At 38.9% G+C, this 17,645-nt stretch overlaps 1 protein-coding gene and 2 long non-coding RNA genes across 4 annotated transcripts in view; 2 read left to right on the forward strand and 1 right to left on the reverse strand.

Annotated features, from left to right (window-relative positions):
- The window catches only part of LOC112143034 (calpain-5), a 115,461-nt gene that overhangs the window by 60,469 nt on the left and 37,347 nt on the right, over positions 1 to 17,645 (forward strand). The gene's annotated exons all lie outside the window — the stretch shown is intronic.
- Positions 4,696 to 11,274, reverse strand: LOC112143036. Of its 2 annotated transcripts, none has more exons than XR_002918676.1 (4): positions 11,220 to 11,274; positions 6,079 to 6,186; positions 5,824 to 5,922; positions 4,696 to 5,010 (listed from the first exon to the last, which is right to left on the reverse strand). It is a non-coding gene; the product is annotated as an uncharacterized LOC112143036 (long non-coding RNA). The 2 variants fall into 2 exon arrangements; XR_002918677.2 differs by lacking the exon at positions 11,220 to 11,274 and adding an exon at positions 10,503 to 11,132.
- LOC118599616 lies at positions 15,653 to 16,368 on the forward strand. Its single transcript, XR_004949030.1, has 2 exons — positions 15,653 to 15,709; positions 16,050 to 16,368. It is a non-coding gene; the product is annotated as an uncharacterized LOC118599616 (long non-coding RNA).

The following is a 17,645-nucleotide window of genomic DNA, read 5'->3' on the forward strand; positions in this document are numbered from 1 at the left end:
AAACACCGATGGAAAGCAGCCCCTGAATGCGCACTGATGTGGCCGGCGCGCGTGCAAGCAACCCACACCCCCAATGAATGAAAGACACATAGATCAGATTTATTTATTGTGAGTTCTATAAAAATCTCCAATAAATTAAATCCTTCAATGATTTTCTCTGTGCCGGGGCTTCTCTCTCACTCTGAAGAAGGAGCTGTTAATACAGACATTTGAAACTGAATCAAAACAGTTTTCTCTAGTCAGTCAGTCAATATGAGGTTTCTTCAGTCATCTGTATCTGCTGTATGGTCATTATTATTTTATTTATTTATTTATTTATTACTGATTTTTTTTAATATATATAAATGTTTTCATATATTTTTTTTATTTACTTCATTATTTTGTGTTAAAAATAAAGATATTTGAGAACTTTAGGATGTTTTATCAGCGCTTTTCTTGTGGAAATCCTGATGCGGCCTGGCCTCACCAAGACAATACCTCCAGCGGTTCCGGGCTGAATTGAGTCTGAGACCCCTGATTTAGATGATTGTGATGGCTGCCTACGCTGCCACACCATCAGGGCAGTAACCTGCACCCCAAACACTCACCTATACACACCTTTAGATACATTTTATTTCAATTACAAGACACACATTTGTTTTTGTTAAAATATAAATTTATTGACACATGATTTAAGCTTTATTTCAATTTTCTTTCATTGATTTAATCTTGTGTTTTTTGAGTTACTGGCGCTGTGGGGACCATTGCTGCTGCTGCCGTCTGCTGGAGCCACCATGTCAGGCCTGACACAAGGAAAGCATGCCAGCCAGCAGAGGCCTTATATGCAGCAGGACACTAATTGGACTGAACCACTGTCCACTGTTTTTGTGTTAAACATTGATTCAGTTTACATTCTACTTTATGTCTATTAGTTTTACTATTTTTCTATGTTAGTTTACTTTAGGATGGACAAGTTAACTTTGTGTTTGCTGTATTTCTGTTGTCTTAGTCTTTTTCAGTTCCCCCTTGTGTGTCTAGTTGGTCTGATCAGCCACTTTATATGTTCTCTTGTGTTTCCAATTAGGAAGGTCAGTTTAAGTTTGTTGCTCTGTCTGTTCAGTTGGTTGATTTGTCCTCCTATTTAAAGCTTCAGTTGCTTTTGTAACTTTGACCTCTTTTAGGGGCCCATTTTTGTTCACTGAGATATCTTTTTTGAAAATAAATGTAAATATTTTTTGATATATTTTTGGCTGTCCTTGCCTTTACTGCTCGGTCCACCACAATGATCCAGAGGAGTGATGGGTAGGGTTGGGCACAGAAGCTCTCTTCCAAGTAGGATTCGTTATGATGTACGCGGTTCTACCGAAACCAAAACAAGCTGCTGCAATCTGTGCCACATTTCAGTGCTCAGTTTCATTAAAAATCTATTTGTCTTTGGACATGTCAATCACTTCAACTCTGTTCAGTACTTTGAAGTTTTATCCAATCCCTTTGCTTTTCCTGCGAAAGTAGACGGGCTCATATAAAAGCACTGACAAGGCGAGCACAAGTGTGCGTGCCGCACAGCACTAGAAAGTATGGCTTCATTTCACAGCAGGTCACAGAAGTTAAACAGGTGGCTGCGTCCCATCAGCCAATCAGAGACTCAGCTTTGGTTATGTTGCGTTTTCAGTGAACCGATCAGCAGGTAAAATACTAATCTAATACAAGGGTTTTGTCCTGTCGCAGCGCGGCGGGAAAAAAATGCACGTGCCGCAAGAAGCCAATCACAGTGTTTAGCCTTGGCTGATCATGAAGCAGCGAGACATGCTAGGATTTTCAGCAGGATCCAGACAGAACTGGAGAATAAAGCTGCTGGCAGTGTTGCCAGATTGGGCGACTTATGCCGGGTTCACACTTTGCGGCGCGGAACGGGGTCCACTTCCATTCGCCGCCCTTGTTAACCTATGGTGTCGTTCACACCAGGAACGGAGGGCCTGCGCGGTGCAGCGGATCGTTTTGGCGTCAGTTCTATTCTGTGTGCAAGGCGTATCAATTCTGGCTGGAAGTTACATCAAAATACTTGAAAAAATCCGGTTTATTTTAAAAATAGAACCAATTTTTCACAATAAAACGCAGCCATTGACAAATGTGATCATGTTTTCGTGTCAAAACAGACTGTAGGGATGATAATAAACATACAATCATACAAGCTCCGGAGCAGGGTGCGGGGCTGCTGGGTTTTGCGGAGAAAAAAAGAGAGGCAGAGAGCAGTTCCTCTTAATATCTTTACTTCATTAATTTACCCACACACAAAGACACACGCATAACAGACAGACACGTGCGCACACACAGATCTAAGTAGTTGGCAGACTCCGGAGCGAGTGGGCGGGGCTGGAAGGCAGAGAGCAGTTCCATTTAGCAGAAACACGGGGTGAGATCTTTAGGTTATTGACTTATGACCCATGATGGAAAAAACAAAACAAGCTCTAGCAGAAGCGCCTGTCGACTGTCGCGGAAAAATGTGCGTCTGGTGAGAACTGCAGAGCGAAGTGGACTCCACGCGCACTCCGCTCCGCTTCACGGCTCTTCCGCGTCCAGTGTGAACCCAACATAGGTTCTAAATTTTGCATCTTTGGGCGGGTAGGCATATTTTGGGTGGGTTTTCATTCCCTTCGTGCTGCCATGAGTCCTTTAAATCATTTTATTAAGCATATAAAGGACATTTGATTTTCAAAAATTCCTATGACCATCTTTTTTATATTAACCCAGGGTTTAACGGACTAGAATTATTTCTGTTAGTCGTGTGTGGCTAAAAAATAAACTCATTACCATAGAGAAAATACATCCTAATGACTTTCAAATTCTACAGATTCTGGATTTTTTTTTTAATTGATATTCATAGTCACCCCAGTTGAGTAGTTTTGGGCAACATCAAATTTAAAGTTTGATGCTGGATTTTAACCAAGTTCCGTCTGATGACAAAAAAAAAAAATGGTTGAAGATACACAATAACGAATAAATTCAAGATGGCCATACACACTCCCTTGTGACAGTTGCTCTAGGAAGTGAGTTCAATTTTAAAGTGTTTTACCCATTTTATTGTCTAAGTAGCTGTAAAAAGACAATTAAAAAGAACCTTTACAGCTTTATAAGAAATACCAGCTTGAAAACGGTTACCTAAAACGGAAAAAGCAAGCTTCCACTACCAGGCTAAATCCTGGCATTGAGCAGTGCTGCTAGCTTCTACCACCACTCTGAGGCAGCCTGGATTCTTGCCTTGGTCTGCTCAGCTAAGCTGGTACCATCATACTGGTCTAGCTTTTGGCCAGCATTGACCTGGCTTTGCTGACCTCCACCACCAACCTGACCTCCAACTGCGGCCTGCTTTGCTAACCTCCACCACCAACCTGACCTCCAACTTCAGCTTGCTTTGCTAACCTCTACCACCAGCCTGACCTCCAGCTTCAGCTTGCTTTGCTAACCTCCACCACCAGCCTGACCTCCAACTGCGGCCTGCTCTGCTAGCCTCCACCACCAGCCTGACCTCCAACTGCGGCCTGCTTTGCTCTGCTAGCCTCCACCACAACTGGTTTTTACCCTCAACCTGCATTGGTAATCAAAATGATTGGAGGGTACTTGACAATTTTTCTCTTCTTTACATTTGTCTGTAACAATAATTATTGTATGGTCATCACAAACTCGAGGAAGCTTTTTAGCAATGATTTTTTAAAGTCCACTTCAACAACTCAAATCTTTAGAAATCAACAACTCAAATCTTTAGAAATCAACAACTCAAATCTTTAGAAATCAACAACTCAAATCTTTAGAAATCAACAACTCACATTTTACTTCAACAGTAGTGATATGCATATACAATTCCCTTGCCTTTTTTCCAGATTAAGTCATTTTTTATCTTTATTCATATTGAAAAGTTATTTTGTGATTAATGAAAAAACTTTACTGTACAAAACTCCACTTACTCAAAATCAAAACAATACAAAGAGAAGGTTTCTAATACTCTTGCTCTTGTTAATATCGTGAAATGTGCAGTCAAATCCTGGACCAGAAATACAGCTGCCATCGGATTTTAAATCTGAATCTGGTCTTAGAATTATTCATCTCAATGTGCACACTAAAAACTCAGTGGTTAAAAATAACCCAACTTGGGTTATTTTTAACCCATCTCCAGGGGTTGAAAAGGGACTAACTTTGTGTTGGGTTATTTTAACTCAGAAATTTCACCAACCCAAATATTGGGTTAAATTAACAACCCAATTTAAAGGTCTAGTTAACCCAACTCTTGAGTTTATTTGACTCATAATCATGGGTTAATTCCACAAACCCAAGTTTTGGATTAAATGAACAAACCATTTAAAAGGTTAAATTAACCAAACTCCTGAGTTAATTTGACTCAATACTGGGTTAAATCTAAAAATCTACTTTTTCTCCTTTGTGTTCAATAAAACCTAACGTTTAACATTCAATAAAAAACATTTAAAAATCACAAATTACAACCCAAAATATGTTCAACACCAAGAAAGAAACCATGGAATTAATGAAAAATATTTATTTAGAATAAAACCCAAAAAGGGGTACCAATAAAATACAGAAGACAAATGCTTTCTCAAAAAAGCAGCAGTAACAAGTAGTAGTTAGCAATTTTTTCTGCAAGTAGAAGAAAAAGTATCTGTAACAAATGAATGTTTTTTTTTCATAAACTATTATGAACTCAGATTTTTTTAAACACTTTCACATTCTTTAAGACAGTCTTTAAAAACCTAACTTTGTTAGATTCTGGTCCCTCCATGTCATAAACCACTTTCTGGAGGAACTCCCATGAAGAGGCACACTGCATGGGGTAGCTGATATCAAACACATAAAATGTCTTGAAGCCGACACCAACTGCCCCACTGCATCTTCAGGGTATACCTGACCAGCCATCACAGCAAAAGCTTGTAAAGAATTTTGCGTCACTTGTCCAAGGGCCAGAACAGACGGATAGGGCCTGGACTCCACCCCCTGGAGGTATTCCCCAATGTTTGTTCCAACCTATGATGGACACAAAGAATGAGATTCATTTTTTTGGAAAGCTTCAATAAATATGTGCACACACCCACACACACATCCAAGCAACAGGTCATTGAAACCTAATAATAAAAATAGAACATTAATGAAAAACAGTGGTTAACGTCTTTCAACTCGAGATATTCCTATTTATAAAAAATACTTATAAACAAAGTACATTATAGTCCATCCAGGAATTCTCAATGTTGGGATCGCAACCATTATTGCAAATTCAAGCAAACTTTGCGATTTGTTGCACATCCTTCAACTTCACAATTTTACAGCAACTTTACTGCAACATTGACCAATCTCCCATGACAGTCATTGTTGACAACGTAGTTTTTCGTGTGACTTCTTTTTGAGAGCAATGTATTTTTTTTTTCAACTTTCTTTAGCCCTCTGTTTTTACTTTACTTTTGGACTGGAAAAACTTACTATCTGGCAACATTGACAGGCTGAGGTCCAAAATCAACATAGATCAAAAGCTGGCTAATTGAGCGTTGAATGTACTGAATGTATTCATGCATTTTTCTTTTTGAATCAAGACCAAAAAAAGAAAAAATTCCTCATTTCATTTTGTTGTTTCCCTCCTTAGACTAATGCAGGATATCAAGTTGTCAAAATTGATCACTGAGATACGGACATATAGCTGCTCCTCCAATCTGATCATCATGAGATGCTCCTCCAGATCATTCTTCACAACAAAGGTCATATTTGACAAATAAATATGCTAGCAAATTTTATTTAAATGAAAATTAATTCTAAAATTGTTTAACTCTTTCAAAATTGTAGTGTCACCTCTGTGTGATGCTCATCTGCGTCCTGCTTCAGATCCCCGAATAGTTTTTAATCCTCCATGCCAGGTAGCTTGTGCCACTCTCACCATCAGTAACGGTCCTGTAAGACAAAGCAAACATCACATTTGTAGTTTCACAGTCACAACTTTAAAAAACTTTGTCAGCAGAGTATCTGTTTTTTATTTTAGTTAAATAATTTGAAAACATTGTTTTCTAAATGTTTAAGATACCAAACATCTTTTTTTGAGTGACTTACATGACCGGTCCTGGAGAAATGAACACGACCTGAAGGGTCACTCAGATTGAAAAGAAGACCACAAATCCCCCGGCGTAGATTTCTTTCACCTGCCTGGGTGGTGATGACCTGCAATATTAAATAAATAAATAAATAAATAAATGTATATGGGCATTTTTGAGTTGCATCCACTGCTTTATATGCTTTATTTATTTATTTAAGGATCCCCATTAGTCTCAACCGAAGGTGAGACTATTCTTCCTGGGGTCCACATTAAAAGAATACATGCATTAATACACAAATATTAATATATACATAATACATACATCATAAAAACCAGTACATTAAATTTATTAAAACAAAAATAAAAACCCTAGAATAGGAGAAACAATTACAATGAATTACTCATTTATGCAGTGAAATTTCATTATGAATCACAGATTTCTTGAGATAAACCTTAAAACTATGATGGCACTTTGATACTGTCATTTCTGAGGGGAGCGTGTTCCAGTATGTAATTGACCTATATATAACAGTTTTTGTGAGAGCATTGGTTCGTGGTAGTGGGAGAGTAAAAGTAACAGCAGATTTTCTTGTGTTAAAATTATGTCTTACATTTATAGGCAGCAGTTGTAAGAATAAACTAAAGGGTTTGTGCAGGGCCCAGATTTTCTGCAGAAACAAAATCAGACTATAAGCAAGCCTGTCCTCAACTTTCATTCATGACAGCCTCTGATGCATCCAGTCTGTGTTAGTCCTGAAAGGACAACCTAGAGCTAATCTTGCAGCTCTATTCTGCACTTTCTGAAGTCTCGCAATATCATACTTATTTGCACTTGACCAAATAGCAGGGCAGTAGTCTAAGTGACACAAAACCAAAGTGTGTAAAATCATTTTTCTTGTCTCATATGGAATATAATGAGCATTACTTCTAATAAATGATATATTCCTGCTCATTTTATTCACTTGATATGTGTTGTCCAAGACATTGTCTGATCCAATGTTATTCCTAACAGTTTTACCTCATTGACTTGTTCAATTGGCTGATTCTATAATGAGATGTGCAGTTCTGGGTTTCCTCTGACAGAGTAATTAGAGCCTAGCAACATACATTTGGTCTTCAAGACATTCAGCTTTAGCTTATTCTCCACAACCCACTCAGAGATTGACATTAACTCCTGTTGAAGCATGTCATTTACCTGATTTAGGCTAACAGAAGAAACAGATATAGTGGTGTCATCTGCATATACAGTCATTTGTGCTTTCCTTAATGCATAAGACATATCATTTACAAAAATACTATAGAGTAGAGGGCCAAGACAGCTACCTTGTGGAATTCCACAGTTAAGAGTGACAATATTGGAAAGGGAGCCGTTAAATGCAACACATTGCTTTCTGTTAGCCAAATAACTGCTTATAAGACGAACAGCTGATTCATTAAAACCATAATTTAACAGTTTCTTCAATAAAAGTACATGATCAACAATATCAAAAGCTGCACTGAAGTCCAGAAACACAGCTCCAACCAAAAGCTTCCCATCAATCTGTCTAAGCCAGTCATCAGTTAAGGCTGTCAGAGCTGTGCAGGTAGAGAAACCTTCTTTATAAGCATGTTGGGCATCAGAAAATATATTGTTAGCATTAAAATAATTCTGAATCTGCTTAAACACCACTCCCTCCATCATTTTACCCAAAACTGGTAAAATACTTATGGGTCTGCTGTTTTGCCCTGTCAATGGCTCTTTAGCATGTTTTAACAAAGGGATAACTTTTGATATCTTCCATAAATCTGGATACAAACATTCGTCAGTGCACAAATTAAATATATGACATACGGGTTTAACTATTGCTTTAGCTGCAATTTTTAAAAGTCTTCCGTCCATGTTATCAATTCCACAAGGTTTATTGCATTTAATATTTGTAAGTAACTTTTCAATTTCATTTTCTCTAACGCTTTCAAATGTAAATTGGCAATCTTTATTATTCATTATTTGTTTTTTAATTATTCTTTCTGACAGTTGACCATTCACTGAGGGCATCTCATCAATTATTGAACTCACTTTACTTTTATAGTAATCGTTAAAGTAATTTGCTATTTCAGAGGGTTTGGTTATAAATGCACCATCCACTTCTATAAATGACTTTTCATTTCCTTTGCACCTACCTAAAAGTGTATTTATTGTACTCCAGAGATGTTTACTATTGTTACTACATTGCTTAAATTTAGTTTGATAGTATTGTTTTTTCTTTTGTCTATTCATTTTTGTTACTTTGTTTCTTAAAGACCGATAGACTATCCAGTCTGCACTATTACCAGACGTTATTGCAGCCTTTTTATTTTTATCTCTCTCTTTCATAAGTTGTTGTAGATCAGCATCCAACCAAGGGGCTCTACTAGATCTCACAGTTACTTTCCTTACTGGTGCGTGTTTATCGCATATGGATGAGAATAATTCACAAAACATCTCAAGAGCCATTTCTGCATGTGTTTGACTTAATACTTCATCCCATTGCACTCTTGCCATATCGCAAACAAAGTCTTCTTCCTTAAACAATTTATACATCCTTTTATGGATTCCTTTAGGCCCTACTTTAGGCACTTTGGTTTTCAGAACAAGAGAGACAATATTGTGATCCCTCAAGCTGACTGGCTCAGAACAAACATTAGTACACTTTTCAGCACAGTTTGTATAAATATGATCAATACATGTAGATGTACTCAGTCCTGCTTGATTAATTCCAGCTCTGGTTGGTACATTTATTAACTGACACAAGTTTGATAAAACAATTGTGTCACTAATTGTTTTTTTCAGAGAACACTTATGTGAAAACCAGTCAATGTTCATATCAGCTAAAATAAATACGTCACAATTTAAATCACTGACTCTCTGAATCATCATACATATATCGTTCAGGTATTCAGCATTTGAGCTTGGTGGTCTGTAACAGCAACATATTAACATAGGCTTTCGAAATGGATATATGGATATATAAATGGGCATATTTGTTTCTGTCATTTCTGAATATATTGTATCCCTCTATGTTTACAACCGAGTCCTCTATTGTGTCATCTAGATGTGTTTCTGTAACAGCCATTATGTGAGTATTAGTTCTGTGTAGCACAAAATCTAACTCTCCAACTTTGTTTTTTAAACTACAGATGTTCAAGTGAGCAATTTTGAATCCCTTTATGGTTATCTTAGACACCATTTAGTTTAACTTTGAAAGGTACTTAACGCAGTTTTTCCAATTGGTCATTACTCTTGATACACAGAATTTTAGCCTCTTCTGGTCTGCCATTTGTCTTTACATATGTCATACAGTTGCGGGTCCATGTAGCCTGAATCTTTCCTTCTTTTTTAAGAAGTCTGGCCCTTCTGGCTAAATCTGCATTGATTCTCGTGAGGTGCTCATTAATATAGACATTTGTCCCTTTCAATTTCCTGCCCTGCTTGAGCAATTCTGTTTTCCTTTTTCTGTTTGTAAATCGCACAATGACCATTTGCTTGATCTTTGGATTACGAGACTGGACAGCGTAACATGTCTCAATGGTATTTCTGTCTATGTGAATGTCTCTGCTCGAAAGATATTCTGTCACTTGGCTTTCAATCGAGTTGCCATGATCATTAGAGTCCAACTCACTGTTGTCTCTCTTAACAGCATGGGCATATGATGGTGGTTTAAGTGACAACCCAGAAATGACCACATCATTAATTTGACTGTTTTGTTCAAAATCAGCCACCCGTGCCTCCAAACAGCTTATTTTATTTTGTTGTTCCTCATTTAGCTTTCTAAATTCCTCATTTACTTTTTTGAGTTCCTTAATTTCACTGATTAAGTCTATTATTGTACGCTGTTGTTTTGATATGGTACTCAACTCATCACCCATCATGCTCATAGCTGCTTTTAATTCCTCTATGTCTCTTTTTACCTCCTTGGTCGCCATTGTCGAGGAAGATATTCACAACCTGATGCTACAGTGGCCACCTGAGTTTGGTAGTCAATGGGTCGGGTGTAGTGCAGCTACTGGAGATGCTATGTCCTACGATTGCACTTATTTTGTGTGGTATCTACCAGACAAAATGCTGGCCCTCGGTGCTGGTCGTCAGTTCCGTTGGTCACCGAAAGACAATCCTCTTCTCTTTGTTGCTTTGTTAAAGATGAGAATTAGAAGTAAACAATGCACCGAGTCTACCAAAGTATAATGATAAAATACACATTCTTCTCCCTCATGTCAGCTCGCGGTCAGATTTCGTTGTGATAACAGAAGCTCAAAATCGACGGACGTTTCATTGAAAGTACCGGTTTGAACGCGGTGTGCAATCAGTTTAACGAGGCGCATTTCCGCAGGAGAACGACGGCGGGCTAACTCGGCTACAGTGCTCCCCCGCTAACATGGAAGTCAAAGGCCACCACAAATGATATTAAACTAAACAGGCACCCACGTTAGTTCACTGACTGAATATCCAAACATTAGCGCCAGAAACCGAAGAACAAACGTTTCTGCCATCACTCAAGGCTTCTTCCGACAAATCACAGCAAGACAAGAACCGGAACTAATCCAACCAATCAAAACGCAGATCACAGGAATCGCAACATCGCATCCCACAATTCCCTGATGACAGGCACAACTTCGTAAAAAAAAAATAAAAATGGGTCACTTAAACTTAAGTTAGTACAAATAATTGAATTAACCACCCTACTGCAGTCTGTCATAGCATAAAGAGCAAGAATACCAAGTAAAAGTATGGATAAACTACGAGTTTGTTTGAAATAATTAAGTTAAAAAAAATACTCTGATGATGTGCTGTCTGCACATTCAGTTATAGTTGATTTTAACCGCCATTATACAAATATGGGAATTATATTCCTCAAACCACAACTAATTCCGAGTATTTCTATGATATTCATTAAATGAAAACTATACATTCATAACAATTATAAGACACATTTAATAATAATTTCGAGTTGAACCGAATTGGCGCGCATTTTAAGCTAGTTTTTCACTCGACAGCATTAGCACTTTAGAAATAGTGTTAGAAATACCGACCTTGCTAAAAAAACAAAAACAAAAAACGCTTGAACAACCAACATGTTATGTGACATAACTTATTTTTGAAAAATGAATATAAATAGATTAAGTACATAGTAAACATCCTTACCGTAGTCTTGAAGGGACGTTGGTCACGTACTCCTGGTATGGTTTGGTTCAAATGTTAAGAAGTGGGCGGAGCTTTCTGTGTCTCTCCACACCAGATTTATTCACTACCACTAGGTGGCATTTTGCACATTATTTTGTTAAAACAACTCTAAAAGAGTAAATGAACATATGAACAGCTTAAATTATTATCCTTAAAGGGTTAACAGCTGTAAATTGTGCAGTGTTAAATATGTTCATTTACTCTTTTAGAGTTGTTTTAACAAAATAATGTGCAAAATACTTAATACTCAGAGTAGATGGATTTTAACTCTGAGTATTAACACCAACACCTTGAAAATGAGTGTGGGAAGGATCCAGAGAAACGGTCACTGTCCTTTAACTCCTGAAAACGATTTATCCAGTGCTGAGCATGATGTCGTCTCAGAAAGGCCCACCAACTTTCAATGCGCTGATTATGATTGCTGGAACCAGTGATAAAGCAATTACTGGCATTTTGAGTTACTGTCCATTGCAAGAATCTTTGCATCTCTCCTACAGTCACATTTTCTGTTCCCAAATCACAGCGAATCCTGGGAGGTGTCCCCATCCTCTTTGCAACCTCTGCGATGAAATATCCAGCGATGACTTAGGATCATTGTTTGTTGAATAGGCGTGAAGCCAAATCATAGCNGATTTCTCCTCCGAAAATGGGCATCAGACTGGAGCATTAGGTCAGTTTGTAACAGTTCACTAGGATCACTAGCGAGTTACTAAAAAAAATAAACACTCAAAAGGGTTAAGCACAAAAGAATTTCTTAATGTGGAGAAATTTAGGTGAAATACAGGTGAAACCTCAACTCAAAATCTCAGGCAAAACAGTTGCATAATCCATACATTCAATGATGTTCATTAAATAATCAGCACAGAAAACAAATAAACATTTTAGTCCCGTTCCGTCTCAGTTCAGTCCAAACATGAGTTCAATTCCGCTCCGGATCTTCAGAAGAAATATCCCCCCCAAAAAAACAAATGGGTCCTCAAAAAATGAATGTCCCTAAAGCGATCGCTAAGTTTTCTGGTATACCAGTAAAAAAAAGGTTGGATCTCACCAGCGTTGTATCCGAGAACTTGACGCGGCCTCGCGCGGCGAACCCTCCTGCGCGGAGATCACAACGCACGCTGGATCCTGCGGGTGCCGGGTCTCCCGGTGATGCTTCCTCGATAATCCGTTTTCGAACTGGCCACGGTGGATTTCTTCCTTCGGCGATCCAAGCGCTCCGCGTCTGGAAACGAGGCTCTCAAACAAATCCACCTGTGGAGCTGTCAGTCGCGGCCAGAGGGTGCGGAAGGGCAGATCCTCGCGCCACGCCCCTCTACCTGGGTTTCTGAGGAAGTCAGCTGGGCTCCAGCTGTGCTGTCTTCCTCTCCTTATATAGTCTTTTACAGAAAGTCCTTCAATTATCTGATTTCATTTTGTTTTGTTTTACGGANTCTGACCCATTCACCTCCTATGTTTACCTGGGAACATTTTTCAAGTATTTGATCAGGGATCACCAACACATCGCCCTCAAGCACCTAATAAGTCGCCTGCCGGTTTCTTCTAAAAATAGCACAACTCACTTGTGAGCTGCTCGAAAATTACATTTTATGGTGATGTATTTTTTTAACTCACACTTACCTTTACATTCACAATTAATTAAAACATTTTAAAAATATATGTTAATTACTGCTGAAGCCAAAACCGGCTCATCCCAATTTAATTTTTTTTCATCGTTTTCTCGTTATAACGACATAATCAATAACAAAGAATGAAGCGTCCCTTTCTCCCTTTCCCGCATGGAGACACCGAAAATTTACCTGTTTTAAGATTCTTTATTTTGTGGTTAACAACAGAAGCAATAGAATAAAACACTCCACAAAAGTTGTTTTTGGTCAATTCTTTTACTTATTAGCGGAGCTGTGCTCCCCAAACGCCTGGTGAACTCGCCCCCTCCCTTTATTACCCTCAAACCCCAGCTGCTTTCACATCAACTCTGAAATGTCGTGAATTGGGTTTTTGATCATTAATTTTATTTAATGGAAACACAGTTTATATATATATTTTAAATTAATTAATCGTGCATCTCCTCTGTAAAATCAAAAACCAAGATTTCCTCATGGCTTCATCTGCAGCCGCACTTCTGCAGCCAGAATACGATGCAGAAGTTTCCTTTGAGGATCAGCACGAGTGCAGTGACAAACTTCAATGGATCTAGCCGTGTTCTTTCTTTTAAATACCACTGAACAGACTTCTCACTTGCATCTGAGACTGTCAATGGACTCGCTGCGTGAGCCAGCACGGCACGCGCACCACACTGCTGTGACGTCACCCAAATGCTCTCTTTTTAGTGGATCAAATAAAAACACACACATCGCTGTGTTTTTAATGACTTATCGCGTGAGTTAGTTTGTGTTTTATCGCATTGTTATGAAACCGTGTCATTGCGACTCTGAGTTTTTTTCTAATTCCTAGAATTTGGTTAAAGTTTCATGTGTAATGAAACAGAACCCAGAGCTGCTGAGTGTTTCTGCATGGTGCGTTCACTGAGCCCCAGATATCGGCAGTAAAACGAAGTGGTTTATCAGAGAAAACATAGAACACCGGCACTGATCCGAATATAATCAATTGATTAAATAGTGTCGACGTTTTCTCTGAAAAACTGATTTGTTTTGCTGCAGATTGTATAAAAATGACAAAGTTTGTTGCGGACTGAGTTGTGCTGAGTGGCTGTTCGCTTTATGTCCAGAGCTCAGTGAACGCACCATGTGCAGATTCTTGTCTGCTGTGGGATCTGTCAATCAACCTGTTCAGAGATTTAAGGAAAATAAAGGGACAGGTGCATGTGAATGAATTAAAGCGTTTGAGGAGGATAGATCCACTAATAAAAAAAAATAATAATAATAAAAAAACTAAAAACCAACTTTTGTGGAGTGTTCTTGTGCTGTTTTTGTTGTTAACGACTAAATAAAGAGACTCGTTTTCTTGCTTTCCCGCTATAAAAATTTCACAACTTGTTTTCTCTCAAGAAAATGATAAAGAAGTAGGGCAGGTCGTGTTTGGCTTCCGTACATTATACATGAACTTTAGATTAGTTTAGCTGACCTCGAACCTACTGTAGTTCAAAGGTCAGGAAAGCGCGCGGACAAAATCAGTGCTAGCGGGCGCAGTGCAGATGGACGTAAAATGCAGTTTCTTACCCCCAAAACATGGCAGAATAAAGAAAGAAAACGTATCACTTTCACAAAGAATGGGAGGAGGAGTTCTTTTTTACAACTGTTAAAGAAGCCTGCGTGTGTCTCATTTGCGAAGCGAATGTGGCTATGTAAAAGCGGCACAATGTGGAGAGACACTACATTATGTGTCATGGGAGCTACCATGCCAACTGGAACCGGGAAGTGCACTACGGGCAGAAAAAGCCTGCGAGCTAAAGGCAGCTTTGGGTAAGCAACAGTCTTTTTTCACGAAGCCCCTGAAAAAGTCACTAAAAGCGACTGAAGCCTGGTTCAGAGCCACACATTTTCTGGTCAAGAAAAAGAAAGGCATTTTTAGATGGAGAAGTTGTAAAAGAAGCAATGATGATAATTGCTAACACTGTACTTAAAGACAAGAAACATGGAACCAATGTAATCGCCACTCTCTCTGACGTCCAACTGGAGGCAACTACAACCACTAGACGTGTGTTGGCTATGTCTGGTGACTTGGCCGATCAGCTGGAGCGGGATCTGGTAAAGTGCAGGTGGTTTAGCATGCAGTGTGATGAGTCTGTGGACAGCAGCAGTACAGCATAGATGTTTTTTTTTTTATCCGGATGGTGTTTGAAGATTTCTCCACAAGAGAAGAACTCCTGACACTACTTCCCCTAAAGACGACAACGAGGGGAGTTGACATTTATAACGCGGTAAAGGAGTTTTTTCTGCAGAAAAAGGTGCCGTTGGGGAAGCTGGTAGCGATGACTACAGACGGAGCTCCTGCTATGATCGGCCGACACGCAGGTTTCATTGCTCACTGTAAATCTGATCCAGACTTCCCAAAGTTTCTCCATTACCAGGGATTGGCTTTGGGCACGTGATGACTCCTGTTGTGAAGATCATAAACAACATCCGCTCCAAAGAAAAACAGCACAGGATTATCAAGGTGCTGTTAGAGGAGCTGTCAGCTGAAGATGGTGACCTACTGGTAACCCGGGTAATTGCTTTCCTCTGTCTGTTCTGACCGACTGCTTGCGTGCTATCGCGAGACTTGCGTACTCCCAGTAGTCCTCATGTGACCTTCGTTGCCTCTTTAAAAATGGCGCCGTACAGGCTGCCGTAGGAAGCTAGTTGGAGCTACTGCAACAGGTACGCTATTCATGTCATTCCATTCTGAACCGTACTCCATATTATGACGGCTGATATGGTTTCAACTTCCAGGAACGGTTGTTCGTGTGTCCAGAGATTGTGTTTGCACGATTTGTTGCATTTAAGAGGGAACTGGTAAGTTCAAGACTTTGTTTACGTTTTCCGGAGCTAGCATGCTAGCGCTAGCCTCCGGCCTGTCAGAGCTAAACCCATGTTGTTTTGTATCTATTTGTATCAACATTTATTATGTGAACTCTGCATTTTATGTCGAAGTGTTTAAACGTTATTCTGATGATAAATGCATTATATTTAGAGTCATGGTGCAGTATTAATTTGATCATTTATGAATTAGAGTACTCTGATGAATTGTCTATTTAAAAATTGTACATGTACTAAGTTATTGAAACTGGACAATTGAATGTTTATCTATTTATGTGAACATGACGCATGTTTACTCTGGTCCTGTCCCATACAGGCCAGGTTCCATCTCCACTCGATCTTGTCCTTCGATGGTGAGCTGCTTGGAATCCTCTATAACTTGTGCGGTAAGAGGTGCAGTGGCCCTGTCCTCTCCCACTTAACACCTCGCATTGCCTCTACTAAAGACACAGTGCATCTCTTTTTTCCTGGACAATAGGATCGGGACTAAATTCTCTGAGTTACAGCGATCAGCTGGGACCTCATGAACTCTTTGAACATTTGTAGACGTCTTGTGTGTTTGTGTGTTGTTGTATATGTATATATTGTAAATGTCTTTTGGGGTCAACTATATAAATTTTCACTCCTGCACCGTACAATTATTTTTGTGTCTGTGTGTTGTTTGAGCTCTTCACCTCCCTCCCTGAGATGAACCAAAATCTTCTGATACTAGCTAAACTAAACTGCTAAATGACAATCTGAATATATAAGTGTCCCCATTTGGGTTACATACTGCTGCACACAGAAATCTGATGGCTCAGATTTAAAAACAAGTTTTACATCGTTTTTTGTCACAGGGAAGGGAAGACTATTGTTGATATGATAAGTGCTTTAAATGCATTTAAAGCCAAGATGAGCATTTTCTCAGTGGATATACAGAGAAAAAGTGCTGCACTTTCCCTCCATGCAGTCGGTGCTGAAAGAGAATGCTTTTACATCCCAGGCATTTGACAGAGTGGCAGAAAAACTGTGATGTCATCAACAGACTTGGGTAAGAGTTTGTAAACAGGTTTTGTGACATTGATCAGCTCGAGCCATGTGTGGCATTCATTTCCAATCCTTTCATGAATGTGGACACAACATGCTTTCCTGAGCAACTAAGTTCAACGTTTGACTTGGATGCTGGACAGTTGGAGATTGAAATCATAACACTGCAAAATGACCACCTCAAAGCCCACCAGGGTGCACCAAACTTTTGGTGCCTTGTTGACACACAGAAGTACAGTGGAGTATGCACAGCAGCTATGAAGACTGCCAGCCTGTTTGGTTCAACCTATCTCTGTGAATCAGTGTTTTCTGATATGAACTCATCAAGTACAAACACAGAACACGCCTCACTGATGCACATCTGAAAGACTCACTCACAGTTGCAGTATCAAGTTACACACCAAGTTACACTAAACTGGTGACCAGCATGCAATGCCAGTCTTCCCACTAATAAAGAAAAAGATACCAGACGTTGTATGTGGCAACATGACAGTAACATGGCAAAGTTGAATCGAATTGTGAATGTTGTTCAATTTAAAAGTGTGTTTATAACATGTAGCAGTTATAATTTTGTTAAAAACATTGCATTTGGATATTACCTCAAAATTTGACAGGATCTGTTGAGATTAATAAAGTTCTGAATATTGATATTTGTTTCCTAGCTTGTTGCCATTGTTGATAATTATGGTGAGAAATCAATGTCTTCACATAGAGGAGTATCATTATTCATTATTAATAATGTAGAACTAAAGACAAACTAAGCAAATGTGTTATTTCAATTTGGTAGCCCTTCATATGAGTCAGTACCCATGAAGTAGCCCGCAGTTTCAAAAAGGTTGGTGACCCCTGTATTAGATTGTCGTAGGAAGGATAAGAGCAGAAAGAT

This window comes from Oryzias melastigma, linkage group LG14 (genome assembly GCF_002922805.2).
Source record: "Oryzias melastigma strain HK-1 linkage group LG14, ASM292280v2, whole genome shotgun sequence".
NCBI classification, from domain to species: domain Eukaryota; kingdom Metazoa; phylum Chordata; class Actinopteri; order Beloniformes; family Adrianichthyidae; genus Oryzias; species Oryzias melastigma.